The sequence below is a fragment of the Oncorhynchus tshawytscha genome, unplaced genomic scaffold (genome assembly GCF_018296145.1).
Source record: "Oncorhynchus tshawytscha isolate Ot180627B unplaced genomic scaffold, Otsh_v2.0 Un_contig_993_pilon_pilon, whole genome shotgun sequence".
Classification (NCBI taxonomy): domain Eukaryota; kingdom Metazoa; phylum Chordata; class Actinopteri; order Salmoniformes; family Salmonidae; genus Oncorhynchus; species Oncorhynchus tshawytscha.
Window position 1 is genome coordinate 82,372 of NW_024609715.1, and position 14,574 is coordinate 96,945.

The 14,574-nt window shown below is 47.9% G+C and overlaps 1 pseudogene; it reads left to right on the forward strand.

The window, feature by feature from the left end:
* Positions 1-13,922, forward strand: part of LOC112242481 — a 37,778-nt pseudogene extending 23,856 nt beyond the window's left edge.
* The last annotated feature ends 652 nt before the right edge of the window (positions 13,923-14,574 follow it).

Sequence of the window (14,574 nt, forward strand, 5' to 3'; positions counted from 1 at the left end):
GGAGCTAACATGATACAGTCCAGACAGTCCAGACTCCCAGTACAGGCTAAGTGGAGAGCTAACATGGGAGCTAACATGATACAGTCCAGACTCCCAGTACAGGCTAAGGGGAGCTAACATGATACAGTCCAGACTCCCAGTACAGGCTAAGTGGGGAGCTAACATGATACAGTCCAGACTCCCAGTACAGGCTAAGTGGAGAGCTAACATGATACAGTCCAGACTCCCAGTACAGGCTAAGTGGAGAGCTAACATGATACAGTCCAGACTCCCAGTACAGGCTAAGTGGAGAGCTAACATGATACAGTCCAGACTCCCAGTACAGGCTAAGTGGAGAGCTAACATGATACAGTCCAGACTCCCAGTACAGGCTAAGTGGAGAGCTAACATGATCCAGACAGTACAGGCAGACTCCCAGTACAGGCTAAGTGGAGAGCTAACATGATACAGTCCAGACTCCCAGTACAGGCTAAGTGGAGAGCTAACATGATACAGTCCAGACTCCCAGTACAGGCTAAGTGAGCTAACATACAGTCCAGACTCCCAGTACAGGCTAGTGTGGAGCTAACATGCAGTCCAGACTCCCAGTACAGGCTAAGTGGAGAGCTAACAGTACCAGACTCCCAGTACAGGCTAAGTGGCGACAGACTCCCAGACGGTGCACTCCGTTGGGGACATCGACTGCGTTGATAAACAAATTTGATCCGTGAGATACATTTGGCAGAAAGTACCGAAAATAAAAATGATTGTATCGTTGATAAAAAAAAGTCCAGAAGTTTTGTATACGGTGCATCACTAGTATGTAATTCCTCCTCCCAGGCCTCTGGTCTTCCCCTCTGAACAGACAGGAAGAGGTCAGCACTTCCCTTTACTCATGTCTTTGTCTCTCTCTCTCTCCCCCACTTTCTGTAGCTCCTCCCTCCGTTTGAGACGTTCTCCAAGGGTCCTACTCTCCAGTTCACACTGCGTTGGACAGGCGAGCCCAGTGATAGGTCGACGGCCCCTGTGGCCAAACCCTCGCCACGCGGAACGCTGACGCTAGCAGCCTGACCTCCGACCATAAGCCTTGCTCCCTCAGACCCACTCAGACCGTAGGTGAGACACGGGCCAGACGACGCACACGCACACATACGGACTGTTGTAATCTGTAGAAGCTCACTAAATGGTGTCAATTTAAAGGGATACTTTAACATATACCATGTTTAAATTAATATCATTTTTATGTCTTTGCGTCCGGTATAAAGGAAGTTAAGAGGTAGTTTTGTGAGCCAATGCTAACTAGCGTTAGCACAATGACTGGAAGTCTGTGGTGTCTGCTAGCGAACATTAGTTAGCAATTGCGCCAGTGATAGTTAGCAACATCCTTCATACTGGACACTGAGAAATAAAAGTAGTATCCACGAGTTCATCTGATTTCTGGGGAAGTCGATAAAGGGCTTCATTACCAAAATCCTGAAGTATCCCTTTAAACGTGGAACAGGTTAAAGTATCCCTTTAAACGTGGAACAGGTTAAAGTATCCCTTTAAACGTGGAACAGGTTAAAGTATCCCTTTAAACGTGGAACAGGTTAAAGTATCCCTTTAAACGTGGAACAGGTTAAAGTATCCCTTTAAACGTGGAACAGGTTAAAGTATCCCTTTAAACGTGGAACAGGTTAAAGTATCCCTTTAAACGTGGAACAGGTTAAAGTATCCCTTTAAACGTGGAACAGGTTAAAGTATCCCTTTATGGAACAGGTTAAAGTATCCCTTTAAACGTGGAACAGGTTAAAGTATCCCTTTAAATGGAACCCTTTAAACGTGGAGCAGGTTAAAAAGGTATCCCTTTAAACGTGGAGCAGGTTAAAGTATCCCTTTAAATGTGGGACACGTTCTATGACCTCACCAAAGAATCCCTTTAAACGTGGAACACGTTTCTTCCCTCTCTCTGTAGCTGTGAAAGACTCCTTCAGCAGTACAGAGTTTCAGATGAGACAAGAACACACACTTGAGGAACCAAGTGACAATCTACGCATATTCTACCAGGTGAGAGGAAGAAACACACTCGTATTCTTGACTTTAGAGCAGATTGCATTGTGCAATCCATGTCTGAATCACAGTTGTGTTGTGCTTGTCTTTTGTTCTCTTGTTATGTGTCTTGACTGGAGGTGGATGGTATGAGAGACCTGGTCCTTTATAACAGGTCTGACTGGAGGTGGATGGTATGAGAGACCTGGTCCTTTATAACAGGTCTGACTGGGGGTTATTAGAGACCTGGTCCTTTATAACAGGTCTGACTGGGGGTTATTAGAGACCTGGTCCTTTATAGCAGGTCTGACTGGGGGTTATTAGAGACCTGGTCCTTTATAGCAGGTCTGACTGGGGGTTATTAGAGACCTGGTCCTTTATAGCAGGTCTGACTGGGGGTTATTAGAGACCTGGTCCTTTATAGCAGGTCTGACTGGGGGTTATTAGAGACCTGGTCCTTTATAACAGGTCTGACTGGGGGTTATTAGAGACCTGGTCCTTTATAACAGGTCTGACTGGGGGTTATTAGAGACCTGGGGTCTATTAGAGACCTGGTCCTTTATAACAGGTCTGACTGGGGGTTATTAGAGACCTGGTCCTTTATAACAGGTCTGACTGGGGGGTGGATGGTATTAGAGACCTGGTCCTTTATAACAGGTCTGACTGGGGGGTGGATGGTATTAGAGACCTGGTCCTTTATAGCAGGTCTGACTGGGGGTTATTAGAGACCTGGTCCTTTTATAGCAGGTCTGCATCCTGTTCCCTATATAGTGCCCTTCATTTGACCAGGGCCCATGGTTCACTATGTAGGCCATAGGGTCCCATTTGGTACAATGTATTTCAGACTTGGCTGTCTATGATGGGGAGTTTCATAGTTTCTACTGACTCATACTCTATGGTCAGACTGGCTGACCTTTTGTGTAGAATTACATAGTCTATATCCTTCTCACGCTCTCCCTCTCCTCTCCCTCTTTCTCTCTCTCCCTCTCTCCCTCTCCTCTCCTCTCCCCCCTCCCTCCCTCACCCCTCTCTCTCTCCCTCCCTCTCTCTCTCTCCTTCTGTCTCTAGTTCCTGTATAACCACAACACACAGCAGCAGACCGAGGCTAGAGATGACCTCCACTGTCCCTGGTGCACTCTGAACTGTAGGAGACTCTACAGTCTCCTCAAACACCTCAAACTGGCCCACAGCAGATTCATCTTCAACTACGTGGTGAGAACGAGGGGAAGCGAGAGAGAGAGACCCAGAGACAGAGTGTGTGTGTGTCTGGTGCACTCTGAACTGTAGAGGACTACAGTCACCTCAAACTGGCCCACAGCAGATACTTCTTCAACTATGACTACATTTAGACAGGCAGCCCAATTCTGATATTTTGCCAATATTTGGGTTGGCTGTGTAAACAGCCTAGGAGGTGAGAGAGACCGGGGGTGTGTGTGTGGGGTGGGGGGGTTGTACTGTCAGGAGCTGTACATATTGGGGGCTGAATTAAGGGCTGGTTATTAAACTATACAGGTCTGTTGTGATTGACATGTTCTATGACCTCACCAGCCCCACCCTAAAGGAGCGAGGATAGACGTGTCTATTAATGAGCGTTATGACGGGGTGCACGCTGGGAATCCTCGGGATATTCACAGTCAGCCCGGCTTCGCCTTCAGCAGGAACGGACCCGTCAAGAGATCCCCCGTCACACACATCCTCGTCTGCAGGTAACTGGGTACACACGTGTGGGTCACACACACACACACACACACACCTTCATCTGCAGGTAACTGGGTACACACGTGTGGGTCACACACACACACACACCTTCATCTGCAGGTAATGCAGACAGACACACACACACACCTTAATCTGCAGGTAACGCAGACAGACACACACACACACCTTCATCTGCAGGTAACACACACCCCTATAGTCGTAAAGGCCAAGTCAACTAGAAGTCCAGGTAGCAGATAAAGGGACCTATCAGACATGTATGTAGTTGCTGCTGTATATGAACTAATATACATGGGTTCTGACTGGTTTGTTACTTTACAATTGTAAAATGATATGCTCCCTGCTTTTCAAATCTAAGAAGACTGCTGGAAAGCCTGAACGCAAGATGGTCATTTCTGAGAGTCACACAGTGGAGGAACGTATTGTCTGTCTGTAGTCTACTGTACATGATGGAGGAACATATTGTCTGTAGTCTACTGTACATGATGGAGGGACATATTGTCTGTCTGTAGTCTACTGTACATGATGGAGGAACATATTGTCTGTAGTCTACTGTACATGATGGAGGGACATATTGTCTGTCTGTAGTCTACTGTACATGATGGAGGAACATATTGTCTGTAGTCTACTGTACATGATGGAGGGACATATTGTCTGTAGTCTACTGTACATGATGGAGGAACATATTGTCTGTAGTCTACTGTACATGATGGAGGAACATATTGTCTGTAGTCTACTGTACATGATGGAGGGACATATTGTCTGTAGTCTACTGTACATGATGGAGGAACATATTGTCTGTCTGTAGTCTACTGTAAACATGGAGGGACATATTGTCTGTAGTCTACTGTACATGATGGAGGAACATATTGTCTGTCTGTAGTCTACTGTACATGATGGAGGAACATATTGTCTGTCTGTAGTCTACTGTACATGATGGAGGAACATATTGTCTGTAGTCTACTGTACATGATGGAGGAACATATTGTCTGTAGTCTACTGTACATGATGGAGGGACATATTGTCTGTCTGTAGTCTACTAAACATGATGGAGGGACATATTGTCTGTCTGTAGTCTACTGTACATGGAGGAACATATTGTCTGTCTGTAGTCTACTGTCTGTACATGATGGAGGAACATAGTTCTCTCCTCCCTCTCTTCCATAGTCTTCTGGTTTGCCATCTAGGAACATATTGTCTGTCTTTACTAGCCCAAACCAGTGACAAACTATTGTCTATGTTATCCACATGTAGCAGTACACAAACAAAATCTTGCTCAGTTATGTTGCCAGCTAAAAAGAAATGTTGTCAAATTCATTCAGAAATGGAGGAAGAGCATAGCTAGCTTTAGTCTACTGTACTGATGGAGGGACATATTGCAGCTGCCTCTTCAAGAAGATCTTTACCTCTCTCTTTCCCTCTGGAGGAACCTCTGTTCTCCTTCCTGTAGGATATTTAGTCTACTGTCTCTCCCTCTCCTCTGTTCTCCTTCCTGATGGAGGATATTTGTCTGTAGTCTACTGTCTTTCCCTCTCCTCTGTTCTCCTTCCTGATGGAGGATATTTCTGTAGTCTCTCTCTTTCCCTCTCCTCTGTTCTCCTTCCAATAGGATCTTTAGTCTCTCTCTTTCCCTCTCCTCTGTTCTCCTTCCTGATGGAGGATATTTACCTCTCTCTCTTTCCCTCTCCTCTGTTCTCCTTCCAGTAGGATATTTACCTCTACTGTCTTTCCCTCTCCTCTGTTCTCCTTCCTGATAGGATCTTTCTGTCTGTAGTCTACTGTACATGATCATATTCTCTTCTGTTCTCCTTCCTGTAGGATATTTACCTCTCTCTTTCCCTCTCCTCTGTTCTCCTTCCAATAGGATCTTTACCTACATGATGGAGGACATTTCCCTCTCCTCTGTTCTCCTTCCTGTAGGATATTTACCTCTCTCTCTTTCCCTCTCCTCTGTTCTCCTTCCTGTAGGATATTTCTGTCTCTCTCTCTTTCCCTCTCCTCTGTTCTCCTTCCTGTAGGATATTTACCTCTCTCTTTGGACAAACCTCTCCTCTGTTCTCCTTCCTGTAGGAAATTTACCTCTCTCTCTTTCCCTCTCTGTTCTCCTTCCAATAGGATCTTTACCTCCTCTTTCCCTCTCTGTTCTCCTTCCTGTAGGATATTTACCTCTCTCTCTTTCCCTCTCTTCTGTTCTCCTTCCAATAGGATCTTTACCTCTCTCTTTCCCTCTCTTCTGTTCTCCTTCCTGTAGGATATTTACCTCTCTCTCTTTCCCTCTCTTCTGTTCTCCTTCCAATAGGATCTTTACCTCTCTCTCTTTCCCTCTCCTCTGTTCTCCTTCCTGTAGGATATTTACCTCTCTCTCTTTCCCTCTCTTCTGTTCTCCTTCCAGTAGGATCTTTACCTCTCTCTCTTTCCCTCTCCTCTGTTCTCCTTCCAATAGGATCTTTACCTCTCTCTTTCCCTCTCTTCTGTTCTCCTTCCAATAGGATCTTTACCTCTCTCTCTTTCCCTCTCTTCTGTTCTCCTTCCAATAGGATCTTTACCTCCCTCCTCTCTCTTCTCTCTTCTCTCTCTCTCATATTTATATTCATTCTCCCCTACCCATCTCCCTCTCTTCCTGTAGGCTAAAGCATGTATGTATTCAGGTACAATTGACATTCACTTACTAACCCCTCCCTCTCCTCCCCTTAGACCAAAGCGTCTCCTCCTCCCCCAGTCTGTGTGAGTTCCTGGAGGCTGATGGAGGAGAGGGAGACCAGCAGAGAATCATCCCAGGTCACAACCGCCTCTACTTCCGCTCAGACAGCTGTTCTCCCCCAAAACACCCCAGGAGGTAGATCACGACAGTGAGGATGAGACAGACCCCTTCTGGCTCCGAGAGAGGACCATCATGGTGAGAGACGCAAACACACACTGAGCAGGTAGCTACCACACATGGTGAGATACACACTTAGCAGGTAGACATTGGGTTTGGAGTCTCCAACTTGACTCTGGATCCACTCTGACTGTTGTTCTGTCTACAGCAAATCCAGGAGTTTACAGACGTGAACGATGGAGAGAAGGAGGTGATGAAGCTATGGAACCTTCACGTTATGAAGTATGGGTCTTTACCCCGCATTAAAGCCCTGGCCTCGTTATACAGCCTCTGTTTAAAGCATCACGTTGCTGTGTGTCGTTCTCTAGAGCTTCATCAGGCGTTGCTGTGTCGTTCTCTAGACGTTGCTGTGTCGTTCTCTAGAGCTTCATCAGACGTTGCTGTGTGCCGTTCTCTAGACGTTGCTGTGTCGTTCTCTAGACGTTGCTGTGTGTCGATCTCTAGAGCTTCATCAGATGTTGCTGTGTGTCGGTGTCGGTGCCGTTCTCTAGTGCTTCATCAGACGTTGCTGTGTGTCGTTCTCTAGAGGTTCATAAGACGTTGCTGGGTGTCGTTCTCTAGAGCTTCATCAGATGTTGCTGTGTGTCGGTGCCGTTCTCTAGAGCTTCATCAGACATTGTGTGTTGTTCTCTAGACGTTGCTGTGTGCCGTTCTCTAGACGTTGCTGTGTGCCGTTCTCTAGACGTTGCTGTGTGTCGTTCTCTAGACGTTGCTGTGTGTCGTTCTCTAGACGTTGCTGTGTGTCGGTGCCGTTCTCTAGACGTTGCTGTGTGTCGATCTCTAGACGTTGTTGTGTGTCGTTCTCTAGAGCTTCATCAGACGTTGCTAAAGCCCTAGGCCGTTCTGTGTGTCGTTCTCTAGACGTTGTTCTCTGTGTGTCGTTCTCTAGAGCTTCATCAGACGTTGCTGTGTGTCGTTCTCTAGACGTTGTTGTGTGTCGTTCTCTAGAGCTTCATCAGACGTTGCTGTGTGTCGTTCTCTAGACGTTGTTGTGTGTCGTTCTCTAGAGCTTCATCAGACGTTGCTGTGTGCCGCAGACGTTGTGTGTCGTTCTCTAGACGTTGCTGTGTGTCGTTCTCTAGAGCTTCATCAGACGTTGCTGTGTGTCGTTCTCTAGTGCTTCATCAGACGTTGCTGTGTGTCGTTCTCTAGAGCTTCATCAGACGTTGCTGTGTGTCGTCTCTTCTCAGACGTTGCTGTGTGTCGTGCCGTTCTCTAGAGCTTCATCAGACGTTGCTGTGTGTCGTTCTCTAGACGTTCTCTAGACGTTGCTGTGTGCCGTTCTCTAGACGTTGCTGTGTTCGTTCTCAGACGTTGCTGTGTGTCGTTCTCTAGACGTCGTTCGTTCTCTAGCGTTGCTGTGTGTCGTTCTCTAGGCGTTGTTGTGTTCGTTCTCAGAGCTTCATCAGACGTTGCTGTGTGTCGTTCTCTAGACGTTGTTGTGTGTCGTTCTCTAGAGCTTCATCAGACGTTGCTGTGTGTCGTTCTCTAGACGTTGTTGTGTGTCGTTCTCTAGAGCTTCATCAGACGTTGCTGTGTGTCGTTCTCTAGACGTTGTTGTGTGTCCTCTAGAGCTTCATCAGACGTTGCTGTGTCGTTCTCTAGACGTTGCTGTGTGTCGTTCTCTAGACGTTGCTGTGTGTCGTTCTCTAGACGTTGCTGTGTCGTTCTCTAGACGTTGCTGTGTGTCGTTCTCTAGACGTTGCTGTGTGCCGTTCTCTAGACGTTGCTGTGTGTCGTTCTCTAGACGTTGCTGTGTGTCGTTCTCTAGACGTTGCTGTGTGCCGTTCTCTAGACGTTGCTGTGTCGTTCTCTAGACGTTGCTGTGTGTCGTTCTCTAGACGTTGCGTTGTGTGTCGTTCTCTAGAGCTGTGTTCGTTCTCTCAGACGTTGCTGTGTCGTTCTCTAGACGTTGCTGTGTGTCGTTCTCTAGACGTTGCTGTGTGTCGTTCTCTAGACGTTGCTGTGTGTCGTTCTCTAGACGTTGCTGTGTGTCGTTCTCTAGACGTTGCTGTGTGTCGTTCTCTAGACGTTGCTGTGTGTCGTTCTCTAGACGTTGCTGTGTCGTTCTCTAGAGCTTCTCAGACGTTGCTGTGTGTCGTTCTCTAGACGTTGCTGTGTGTCGTTCTAGAGTTGCGTTGCTGTGTGTCGTTCTCTAGACGTTGCTGTGTGTCGTTCTCTAGACGTTGCTGTGTGCCGTTCTCTAGACGTTGCTGTGTGCCGTTCTCTAGACGTTGCTGTGTGCCGTTCTCTAGACGTTGCTGTGTGTCGTTCTCTAGACGTTGCTGTGTGTCGGTGCCGAGCTTCATCAGACGTTGTTGTTGTGTGTCGTTCTCTATAAGACGTTGCTGTGGTCTTGGCCTGTGCACTTGAGCCAACAGCTGGCACATACAGTGTGGGGTTAGCCTACATGATGAGATTATTATGGATAAGGGCTAGATTTATTTTGGGGGGGACGGGGGGGGGGGTCAAATGACCCTGGATATTTATTGTGAAGGAGCATCAAGTAGGCAAGTTCATCAAGTTCATCTTTCACCTCCCTGTTCATCACTTATTACATCTGTAGCTTAAACTGTGAATCACATCGTCGCATGACTCCAAGTTTACTTCCATATGATGGTTGGATGGAAACCTGCTTAATGACATCTATTTCTCACTCATTTAGAGTTTAAAAATGCTCTCAAACACAACAGAATCTGTATTATTTGTATGTTTTATTTAATTACGAAAGTCAGTTGAGAACAAATTCTTATTTACAATGACGGCCTAGGAACAGTGGGTTAACTGCCTTGTTCAGGGGCAGAACTACAGGTTTTTACCTTGTCAGCTCGGGGATTCGATTTAGCAACCTTTCGGTTACTGTCCCAATGCTCTAACCACCAGGCTACCTGCTCTAACCACTAGGCTACCTGCTCTAACCACTAGGCTACCTGCTCTAACCACTAGGCTACCTGCTCTAACCACTAGGCTACCTGCTCTAACCACTAGGCTACCTGCTCTAACCACTAGGCTACCTGCTCTAACCACTAGGCTACCTGCTCTAACCACTAGGCTACCTGCTACCTCTAACCACTAGGCTACCTGCTCTAACCACTAGGGCTACCTGCTCTAACCACTAGGCTACCTGCTCTAACCACTAGGCTACCTGCCCCTCTAACCACTAGGCTACCTGCTCCTCAACCACTAGGCTACCTGCTCTAACCACTAGGCTACCTGCTCTAACCACTAGGCTACCTGCTCTAACCACTAGGCTACCTGCTCTAACCACTAGGCTACCTGCTCTAACCACTAGGCTCCCTGCTCTAACCACTAGGCTACCTCAAATCAAATCAAATCAAATTTTATTTGTCACATACACATGGTTAGCAGATGTTAATGCGAGTGTAGCGAAATGCTTGTGCTTCTAGTTCCGACAATGCAGTAATAACGAGCAAGTAATCTAACTAACAATTCCAAAAAAAACTACTGTCATACACAGTGTAAGGGGATAAAGAATATGTACATAAGGATATATGAATGAGTGATGGTACAGAGCAGCATAGGCAAGATACAGTAGATGATATCGAGTACAGTATATACATATGAGATAAGTATGTAAACCAAGTGGCATAGTTAAAGTGGCTAGTGATACATGTATTACATAAGGATGCAGTCGATGATATAGAGTACAGTATCAACGTATGCATATGAGATGAACAATGTAGGGTAAGTAACATTATATAAGGTAGCATTGTTTAAAGTGGCTAGTGATATATTTACATCATTTCCCATCGATTCCCATGATTAAAGTGGCTGGAGTAGAGTCAGTGTCATTGACAGTGTGTTGGCAGTAGCCACTCAATGTTAGTGGTGGCTGTTTAACAGTCTGATGGCCTTGAGATAGAAGCTGTTTTTCAGTCTCTCGGTCCCAGCTTTGATGCACCTGTACTGACCTCGCCTTCTGGATGGCAGCGGGGTGAACAGGCAGTGGCTCGGGTGGTTGATGTCCTTGATGATCTTTATGGCCTTCCTGTAGCATCGGGTGGTGTAGGTGTCCTGGAGGCCAGGTAGTTTGCCCCGGTGATGCGTTGTGCAGACCTCACTACCCTCTGGAGAGCCTTACGGTTGAGGGCGGTGCAGTTGCCATACCAGGCGGTGATACAGCCCGCCAGGATGCTCTCGATTGTGCATCTGTAGAAGTTTGTGAGTGCTTTTGGTGACAAGCCGAATTTCTTCAGCCTCCTGAGGTTGAAGAGGCGCTGCTGCGCCTTCCTCACGATGCTGTCTGTGTGAGTGGACCAATTCAGTTTGTCTGTGATGTGTATGCCGAGGAACTTAAAACTTGCTACCCTCTCCACTACTGTTCCATCGATGTGGATGGGGGGTGTTCCTCTGCTGTTTCCTGAAGTCCACAATCATCTCCTTAGTTTTGTTGACGTTGAGTGTGAGGTTATTTTCCTGACACCACACTCGAGGGCCCTCACCTCCTCCCTGTAGGCCGTCTCGTCGTTGTTGGTAATCAAGCCTACCACTGTTGTGTCGTCCGCAAACTTGATGATTGAGTTGGAGGCGTGCGTGGCCACGCAGTCGTGGGTGAACAGGGAGTACAGGAGAGGGCTCAGAACGCACCATTGTGGGGCCCCAGTGTTGAGGATCAGCGGGAGGAGATGTTGTTGCCTACCCTCACCACCTGGGGGCGGCCCGTCAGGAAGTCCAGTACCCAGTTGCACAGGGCGGGGTCGAGACCCAGGGTCTCGAGCTTGATGACGAGCTTGGAGGGTACTATGGTGTTAAATGCCGAGCTGTAGTCGATGAACAGCATTCTCACATAGGTATTCCTCTTGTCCAGATGGGTTAGGGCAGTGTGCAGTGTGGTTGAGATTGCATCGTCTGTGGACCTGTTTGGGCGGTAAGCAAATTGGAGTGTGTCAAGGGTGTCAGGTAGGGTGGAGGTGATATGGTCCTTGACTAGTCTCTCAAAGCACTTCATGATGACGGATGTGAGTGCTACGGGCGGTAGTCGTTTAGCTCAGTTACCTTAGCTTTCTTGGGAACAGGAACAATGGTGGCCCTCTTGAAGCATGTGGGAACAGCAGACTGGTATAGGGATTGATTGAATATGTCCGTAACACACCGGCCAGCTGGTCTGCGCATGCTCTGAGGCGCGGCTGGGGATGCCGTCTGGGCCTGCAGCCTTGCGAGGGTTAACACGTTTAAATGTCTTACTCACTTCGGCTGCAGTGAAGGAGAGACCGCATGTTTCCGTTGCAGGCCGTGTCAGTGGCACTGTATTGTCCTCAAAGCGGGCAAAAAAGTTATTTAGTCTGCCTGGGAGCAAGACATCCTGGTCCGTGACTGGGCTGGGTTTCTTCCTGTAGTCCGTGATTGACTGTAGACCCTGCCACATACCTCTTGTGTCTGAGCCGTTGAATTGAGATTCTACTTTGTCTCTGTACTGGCGCTTAGCTTGTTTGATAGCCTTGCGGAGGGAATAGCTGCACTGTTTGTATTCAGCCATGTTACCAGACACCTTGCCCTGATTAAAAGCAGTGGTTCGTGCCTTCAGTTTCACACGAATGCTGCCATCAATCCACGGTTTCTGGTTAGGGAATGTTTTAATCGTTGCTATGGGAACGACATCTTCAACGCACGTTCTAATGAACTCGCACACCGTATCAGCGTATTCGTCAATGTTGTTGTCTGACGCAATACGAAACATCTCCCAGTCCACGTGATGGAAGCAGTCTTGGAGTGTGGAGTCAGCTTGGTCGGACCAGCGTTGGACAGACCTCAGCGTGGGAGCTTCTTGTTTTAGTTTCTGTCTGTAGGCAGGGATCAACAAAATGGAGTCGTGGTCAGCTTTTCCGAAAGGGGGCGGGGCAGGGCCTTATATGCGTCGCGGAACCCCTGGTTGCACAATCGATATGCTGATAAAATTTAGGGAGTCTTGTTTTCAGATTAGCCTTGTTAAAATCCCCAGCTACAATGAATGCAGCCTCCGGATAAATCGTTTCCAGTTTGCAGAGAGTTAAATAAAGCTCTAACCACTAGGCTACCTGCTCTAACCACTAGGCTCCCTGCTCTAACCACTAGGCTACCTGCCGCCCCTCTAACCACTAGGCTACCTGCTCTAACCACTAGGCTACCTGCCGCCCCTAACCACTAGGCTACCACCACTAGGCTACCTGCTAACCACTAGGCTCCTGCTCTAACCACTAGGCTACCTGCTCTAACCACTAGGCTACCTGCTCTAACCACTAGGCTACCTGCTCTAACCACTAGGCTCCCTGCTCTAACCACTAGGCCTGCTCTAACCACTAGGCTACCTGCTCTAACCACTAGGCTACCTGCTCTAACCACTAGGCTACCTGCTCTAACCACTAGGCTACCTGCTCTAACCACTAGGGCTAACCCTAGGCTACCTGGGCTCTAACCACTAGGCTACCTGCCCCTCTAACCACTAGGCTAACCACCTGCTCTAACCACTAGGCTACCTGGCCCCTCTAACCACTAGGCTACCTGCCGCCCCTCTAACCACTAGGCTACCTGCCGCCCCCAAATGAATTCGTATGAACCAGGCGCTCTCGACTAGAGGCTCCGTAGTGTCTGTGGCGCAGGCTGAACGTTTGACGTCCCTACTCTAATCCTCCTCTCCTCCCCCTCCCCTCTCTCTCCCCCCCCCTCCCCCCCCTCTCTCTCTGCCCCTCAGCTACATAGCAGATAACCAGATGAACGGAGCCTGTCTGGCGTTTGTGGATGGTTGCGGAGCGTACATTGCCAGGAAGAACCTCTGTAGGAACTTCCTGTTACACCTGGTCAGCATGCATGACTTTAAACTGGTTACCACGGCAACCATCAACCAGGCCATGACACGCCTCCGACACATCCAGCAGACCCAGCGGCAGGAAGGAGGAGAGGGGGATGGAGGAGAGTATTGGGTGACAGCGCTGGAGTCTCCGTCTGAGCTGCAACCCGACTATGCCATATGTAATGACGACCACGCGGATGGTAAGAGTAACCATGGTAATGGCCGCACGAACGGAAACGGCGATGGCGATGAAGCTGGTAGTTCTGTTGCTGTGGAAACGTCCAGGCCGAGCAAGAGGCATAAGTTGTGAGGTACACTCCGGCCCTCTCCTGGAGGAGTGATGAGTATCTAAAAGGATGCCCGGTGATTGGCTGAGTGGAGGATGAAAATAATAAGAGAGACTCATGATGACATCATTCCAAACAAGCACTGGGTGTTGGGTTTACCGTATAGAGGTGGTGGGCCAGAATCATTTAAGTCAATTTGGACGGACACACACACACACACACACACACACACACACACACACACACACAGAGTCCCACTGGTTATAGCAGGGAAACCGTGGTCTAGTTTTTCCCCATGTCTGGTTATTCAGTCTTGCTTTGATGTCATTAGACTGATGTTACAGTGACCATGAGGTCTGTAAACACATCACTTTAGCAATAACTTAGTCCCAACTGGCACCATATTCCTTTATACTAGTGTGCACTACTTTTTACCAGGCCCTGCTATAGACTAGGGGATGTACTTGTACATCAAGCTGTCTGCTATAGACTAGGGGATGTACTTGTACATCAAGCTGTCTGCTATAGATTAGCATTCTGTCCAGGAGGTGTACTTGTACATCAAGCTGTCTACTATAGACAAGGGGGTGTACTTGTACATCAAGCTGTCTGCTATAGACTAGCATTCTGTCCAGGAGGTGTACTTGTACATCAAGCTGTCTGCTATAGACTAGCATTCTGTCCAGGAGGTGTACTTGTACATCAAGCTGTCTGCTATAGATTAGCATTCTGTCCAGGAGATGTACTTGTACATCAAGCTGTCTACTATAGACAAGGGGGTGTACTTGTACATCAAGCTGTCTGCTATAGACTAGCATTCTGTCCAGGAGGTGTACTTGTACATCAAGCTGTCTGCTATAGACTAGCATTCTGTCCAGGAGGTGTACTTGTACATCAAG